This window comes from Etheostoma cragini, chromosome 3 (genome assembly GCF_013103735.1).
Source record: "Etheostoma cragini isolate CJK2018 chromosome 3, CSU_Ecrag_1.0, whole genome shotgun sequence".
NCBI lineage: Eukaryota > Metazoa > Chordata > Actinopteri > Perciformes > Percidae > Etheostoma > Etheostoma cragini.
In genome coordinates, this window is record NC_048409.1 from 9,300,590 (window position 1) to 9,308,444 (window position 7,855).

The window sequence follows — 7,855 nt, forward strand, 5'->3', positions numbered from 1 at the left end:
ATGAGATGGGGTGATGGGGGATAAATGCTTAGAGGGAGGGGGGTGGGGTGTACAACAGGGGCCAAAATATTGAGCCAATAGGAAGATGATGCCCAGCAGGCGAACACTGAGATATTGCGTTCAAACCGAGAAGGTTTTTTTCTTCTTTTTTTTTCTCGAGCGTCTCTCCATATGAGGAGCATTTAGCTGCTGGTTTTAAATGCAGAGTGGCTCAGCTGGAAGTGTAGCCCTCTCCTCGGAGCGATCGTAACACAAGCACACAAACACATGGCACCGGCTCCTCGTTTCTCCTCAAACAAACAACACATGTTCGGGGTAAGCCAATCTCTTGGCCGGGAATGAGAAAACCGCTGTTAATCAATGGAGCAGGTTGGTTGATCGCCGAGCCACATTTCCCTGGCTCAATACTCAGCGAGTGGCTGATACAGTCATGTAGCAGCCTGATAAGCAGGCCTCTGCTGACCAGCTGTTTGTTTTGCAACCTCACTTTTCTTAACACTTCCTCCTCTCTCGACAGAAGGAGATGTTTAACTCATGGGACAGATCCTTTACTCTTAGAGCAGGGGTCTTTTAGGCCAAGGACCCCTCAGACACTGGGGGGTGTCTGGGTCTTCCACATCATTAAAACACCAAATTTTCCTCCATACTGCTGAATTTGTGTGCATCAATTTATAGTGCAAATTTCTTTATTTGTGTAAAGTAAATTATTATTCAGTATTATTCTAAATGTTCTGCATGTTCAAAACATCACATGATCCGGGATGGTTTTTCTTCTTAGAAATCATGTACATCACAACAACAAATCTGTTAATGAATGAGACCTTGATAAAACCAGAAGCTCCAAAGGTGGCTTTGACATAAATCGTTCTTTATTTTCTATCTCTTTTTTCACCTGATGCCTGTTTTTCTCCTAGACGTGTGATTCAACCTCTAGCCAGGACGAAGAATCCTTCTTTGCCTGCACTGAACATCCAGAAATGAACAGCTCCTTTTCAAGAAATAGCAGTAGCTGTCAACTATCGCTAAACAACACCTCGAGACAGTCAAACTTACTCAACAAAAAACACAAAAAATAAAAAAAAATGGATGAAAACAAAAAAGAAATACCTAAAAGAAAAGAATGTTCCGTTGCAGTGCCGGTGATAAAAGTGATTCCTTCATAAATAGAATTTACGTCTCCAAACACCGACGGTCCAGGTAATAAAAGGGAAATATACATTCCTGTGACTTTGGACAGAAATATGTGATTTACAGTCCGACCAGACAACAAAGCGAAGGTTCTTCCTCATCGTTCAGTGGGTTATATTTGATTATTCAGCTAACTGTTTCACTTTAGAAGAATACAATAAGAAAAACAATAAATAATTGCTGCCTTCTCCAAACTGCCCGGGGAAAAAAACAGCTGTCCAAAAATGGTGGATTGAGCGTGTAAAATACACAAAATGTGTATGTTTTTTAATCGTAGAATGTTAAGCCAAATAAAGGAAAATGACCCAAGGAATCCATGTTAAATAATAGAAGTCAACCCAAAGCCAGAGCAAGCAGTGAAGTAATTTAGTTTGGAATGTCTCTCGGTCAGTCAAAGTTAGACGGACATTCTGCGATTGTCATTGGGGAACAGAATCTGGAGTTCTCATTTCATCAGAATTACATGTAACATATTTGTGCGTTAGGGTTAGTTAAGGTGGGAAAGTGTCTAAGGTGATGCTCGCACATACTTTCTGTTTCTATTCCTCAAGCTTTGTGAAGTTTAATGAAATTATAGAGTGAGACGCAAACAAAGCTCATCATGTCAGCCACTGACGGCTCTATTCCAAAATACCCTCGCCAGTTTGTATTAGAAACTTACGGCTTAAACTAATGCAGTCAACCACAACAAGTCTAACACATCCTCCCTTCATGAAAGTTCTAATGGGGAAAAAATATGTTGATGTAACACTCCGGTCCTTTGCTGGTCTGCGGCTATTAAATAGTGTTGCGTTTTAATGACAGGTGTTGCTTTTTATTAGCATTTTATTTATTTATTATTTATTATTTTGTCCATCCCATTTATGTGAGTGAGTTTAGGCTAAGTAACACAAACACATCTCTGGGTAATCCAACATAGCATGACCTGTGGGATGAGCAGTGTAGTAATCAAGACCACCCAAACCAAGGCATGGTGAGACAGAGTCAAGACCAAAACAAGGCATGGTGAGACAGAGTCAAGACCAAGCCAAAGCATGGTGAGACAAGAGTAATGAGGTTAACACATAAAATCAGTAAATGCAGAAGCAATTTAATGGTATCCCTGCACTTGTGATTGACCGGTTTTGAAATAAAATCCCCAAAATCCAATCCTCTTTATCCAAAACCGAGTTAAAATGTGGTCAGAGACGAGACCTTCATGAAGTGGTCTTGACACCAGTCTTAAGACCAAGACCGATCTCGAGAACACTGTGGATGAAATCATCAAAAGCCAAAATCAAATCTCCACCTCCAACACAAACCGGACCTAAGAACAGTGTTGGGAGTAACACGTTACAAAAGTAACACAATTAGTATAAAGTGTTCCTTCCTTTGTTGGTAATATTATACCCGTTACAATCTCAGTAATGCAAGCTAAAATGCATTTTAACTAATCTAGTGGCTTTTGTTTTTCTAAGAATTCACAACACGCGAAACATTTGGGCACAGAAAAACGTCTGTGCCTGAAGTTATTTCTTGTTGCTGGATTCAGTGTTTAAAAATGACTGCAGCGATGGCTACATATTTGCGACATCTACATTATTTTTTAGCGAGCTGTCGATCACCAGAGACGCTAGGCAAGAGACATCTGTGTCCTGTCAGTGCCGACAGCAGTGTACCCGAGCAACTGACAGATAGAAACATGTTGGGAATTAATGTTTAGTCTTGCTACACGTAATATCATTTCATTACATCAGCCGTGGAAAGTAACTATACCGTTCAATTTAATTGTAAGGTGCTTTTAATTGAGTATTTTCACTTTCCCCTACTTATTAGGCTACTTCTACTTCACCACAACTCCGAGTCAAGTAGGCTATTGTATGTTTTACTTAATTATTTATTTTAGAGCTATAGTTACTTTGCAGATTCAGATTAATAATACAAAATAATAGCATTAAATGATGATGTATATAGAGGATAGAGATAAGACTGTTAATCCTGTGGTGAAAATCACAAGCTAACTTTCAAGTCATACTTTTGCTTTTATTCTGGTGAAAGTGACTTTCAAATAACACAAAAGTAATGTAAAGCATTACAATTCAGAGACAGTAATATAGTGATATAACGAATTACTCTCAAATTACAGTAACTAGTAATCAGTAATGTATTACATTTTGGATATAATTTGCCCAACACTGCCCAACAATGACAAGGGACTTTCCCCAGTTTGGGATCAATGAAGTCCATGTTATCTCATCTTTTCTTATGTTATCTTATGTTATCTCATGTTTTCTTAGCTTATGTACAGTTCCTGTTCATCAGTGTGCACTGTGTTACTTACTGAGGCATATACTGTGATATTAGAACTCATATCAGCCTAAATGGCTGGTAAGCAAGTATCCAAATTAAAAAAAATGTCTTCATGCATTCTAAATTGACTAATCACTGAACTTTCACCCTGAGTTACCAGGTTCAGGATGCTTTTGTACCCATAGGTAGAGTGTCACCCATCTCTTAACCCTGATCTCGACCAAGATCTTTTCCAATGTCACCCCTTACCCAGGGTCATTTCAGTTGCAGTCCTCCACCCACAATGCTCTGTGTTGGGTCAGTAGTTCAGATGAAAGCCCTGTTCAGAGTGTGCTACAGTGATACAATAGTTTAACCTAACTGTCCATGTGCGGACACCGTTTGAGCTGTGTTGGCCATATGCGGACACATCCGGTGTGGCGGTATAACTTTTCATTCAAAGTGGACATTAAGGAACTTTTACTGCATAATTTGGATTTGTTAAAGCATCCCATTTGATTGTCAAGAACAGAATCCAGGAGCGCCCGGTTAGTTTTTACAGTGGGGAGATTGTTTGACACCATTAAATCAAGTGAAAACATTACAAGATTATATATATCCATATTTAAAGGGCCCATGTTATGTTCATTTTAAAGTTCATAATTGTACATTGAGATTTTACCAGAATAGGTTTACATTGTTTCATTTTCTAAAAACACCATATTTTGTTGTACCACACATTGCTTCAGATTCTCTTTTAACCCTGTTTAAGTACAGAGTGAGACATCTCACTTCCTCACCATCTTTGTTGTTAGGCGCACATGCGCAGTAGCTAGGAAAGATCACATCATCAAGATTAGCCAACAGACTTCTTTTAAACAAGGGCGCACTTCCAACTTTGCGTGGAATACCTGCAGAACAGGGACATGCAAGTTGTTCTTATGTAGATTTTGGTGAACTAGTGTGTGTTCTAGCATTGGTTTGCAAATTGAAATGAGCTAGTATACTAGCGTTAGCATGTTATGATTAGCCACCTCATCCCGGCTAGTGACGTAGAAAGCCGTTGAGATTTGGAGCAGCTCCGCCGCAGACTGAAGACAGAGGATATTCAGAAACCTGTATCTCACTCAAAACAGCACGGATTGTTTATTTTTCCAAGTTTGTATGTGTGTGGAAGCACCAGAGACGCAAAATAATACCCCAAAATAAAAAAAAATCTTCTTTTCATAAAATTAAACAGATATTCTGATAGAACATTAGCCAAAAAGTGTCAGAGCGTAGACACAGTCTTGTTAGTGGCTGGAATATCCCCGTCTGAAACTAAATGCTTTGTAGCTACATCATAGAAAAATAGATTGAAATTGTACGTCAACAGACATATATTTTTTGCCTTGTAATAATAATGTTGAGCCAGCTAGTCAGTGTTGCGAATTGTGTGGGTCGCATTTCTTGCCACCTTGTGGGGCGCTACTTTTTGTATCAAATGTTGTTAAGAGCTGACATAATTACACTGACACTGACTCTTTGGTATAAGATTCCCAGGAAGCTAACTTGCTCTGATAAAAAAAAATGGTTTTACCTATAACTGATGAATAAATCATGTTACATATATTAAGCTTATTTCTGCCTTTAGTGTTGCTTGCCCCTGAGAAAAGGTGCCCAAATGTATCTCTAATTTGTTTTTCCAAATCAGTATAAAACTGAATGTTTACTTATAATTGGTATGTAACCCATTGTAGTGCAATTTACATAAAGAAATTTCCCATGTAACAAACAATGTGTTCACCCAGGGAGGAAAGTATACTCGTTTAGCAAAGTGGAAAGTACTAATTTCCCCCTGGAGGATGTCCTGATGGTATATGAGGTCTGTAGGTTGGCCTGATTAGCACAGAGCAGGGAGTGTGTCTACACCATCTGACCCACTGAGTGATATTCATTTGTCATTCACATATTAGAGACCAACTGCTGTGTTTTTTGCTCCGGGCAAAGGGTTGCTCGATGAGTTGTTTGCGAATGATTGCACTGGCAATTCCCCATCATGATATTACATGGAATACACACTTAAGAGCAAAATCTGTTTAGATTGTACTTGGTTGGTGTATTTCCTTGCATGAATAGGTTGTTTTATTGTTGATTGGAAATGCATTTTGTCTGAAATAGCTCTTTAAAAAGTGTGTTCATTATTATGTACACTAGTCAGAAGGTTTAAAACAATAGGAAACCTACCCCTCATATCAGGCATGCTGAGTTGACTTTTTCTCTGACTTTCTCGGTCAGTTCCCTTATTAGCTCCCTGTTACATATACCTGGCCTCAATCACTAGTCCTTTACCAGATTGTCTGTTGTGCAACCATATGCATAGGGTTGTTTGCCTACATGGTAGTTAATGATTCCTGCCGTTTGGATCTGTTTGCCTTATCTGTCAACTTGTCTGTTGCCAACTTCTGTTTTGAATTTTGATTAGCAAACCTCTGACACTAGGTTTTTTATAGGCAGTGATAACTGTGGCAGAGCGGTTCAATTCCTTCCCTATGAGACAGTAAAGCCGCTGACAGTGGCTATAGTGGCCTGGAAGTTCACCTCTCTGCAAGTTCTCCAAAGTTGACTCCAAGTAAGCGTTTGCAAAGCGGTAGCGGAGTTGCAGTTAAAAAAAGCTGCCTGTGAAATCCCAGCCTAACCGTTCTATTTCTACCTACTCTGTTTCTGGGCCTTGCTTTTGAGTACAAATGGAATCTTTACACGTGTTGCATCTTTTCCTAATTTTATCCCAATTATAAGGGTTAACACAACACAAACCACCTTGACATGGATCAAGAATTCCACTTTCACAAAGGTCAGCAGGATACTGCAACTGCTGTGACTTTGTGGTGAAGCGTAAAATGAGGAAACATAAAAAAAATGACTGTAAACCATGAATGTCTTGTTGGTGCTCACTAGAAGGTACCTGTGATGATGCTTACCATGATGTGACAAACCATGCTGTGCAGACAGGTTTCTGATTGCAACTCCACCGGCAATGCATGTTTTATTTTTAAAGCCCAATATCCAAAATCATCAATTTGAATTAAAAAATCCAAAAACAATTCAAATCTAGTGTTTTAGTCAAGACAACCAAAACCTGGACCAAGTCATCACCAAGACCAGAGTGCAACGAGGCCGAGACAAGGCAGAGACTTTGAGGGGTTGAGACTAAAGCTGCTTTCCGACCAGGTAGTTACAGGAATGTAATTATAGGATTAGTCCACTTCTAAACAGTTCTACCAACTACTCTTCTCCAAAACCATTTTTTTCCATTTGCATTCGCACTGGCCAAGGGGCCATGGGAACTGGTAGGACGGGTAAGGTAGTGACGCAAGCACAGCAACGGTCTTCATAGCGTTAAAATCCAAAAACAAATAGGCTACACCATAAAAGTATGCACTAAATACTAAATCTAACGGATATAGCTTATGTCATAATTTAAACAAGTCTCCCAAAGAGAAACAGGTATTTCTCCCTCCCGTGTGTGAGAGAGAGTTTTAAAAAAGACCACAGGTTCCAGTTGATGTTATGATGGATATATGTTTTGATATTTAATTAAATGATCCGTCAGCAGCAAAATAAAAGCCACTTATTTACAACAGCGGTCGGAGAGCCTTTTTCCTCCAGCTTACAGTGGCATCTCCGGGCATGACCGGCCGAGTGGTGAGCTAGCGGCCCCGGGAGGCGCTAGCTGGCTGTGGCATCACTTTATGGAGCTTCTGCACGCCAAAAACTTTGAAGCATATTATTAATTTGGCAACAGTCTTCGCAGTACTGCCTATATTCAAAATCTAAATCATTTCTCACCTCAAACATTCTCAGAAGTGAATTTATGAATAAAAATGTCAACATTTGTCTTGAAAAACTTGAAAATTGTTCCCATGTTGAGCTGTCTGTACCAGAAACCCGAGTCTTGTTGACTTGTAGTCCTATGCAGAAAAAGGAACAGCGAAAAGACCTTGCCTTGAAGTAGGAGCTGAAAGAGCTACATGAACTGCAGTCAGAGGAACTAAAAAATCCCCAAATTGGTCCAGTTGGAGCACAAGAAAAAAAGCGTTCTAGGAATGTTATGTTCTAGGAAATGCAAATCATCCCTCCGGTCGGAAAGCGGCTTAAGTAAGATCAAGACCAAGGTAGGGCATGACCGAGTCCAAACCCAGACCAGACCAGTGCAGTGCCAAAATGCATGCCGATAAAAATGTGAGGTGGTTCGAGCTGTCTCAGTCAGTGTCAAATGCATACACTGCTGTGTGTTTTCTTTTAGATGTTGTTTGGCAAATTAACTCCTCATGGTTTAGGTAGCCACGATTTGTCTTCATCTCCCAAACAGCGAGAGCTGCTTCTCCTGTCTCATGTATTCACTTTCTTTGCAACTCCT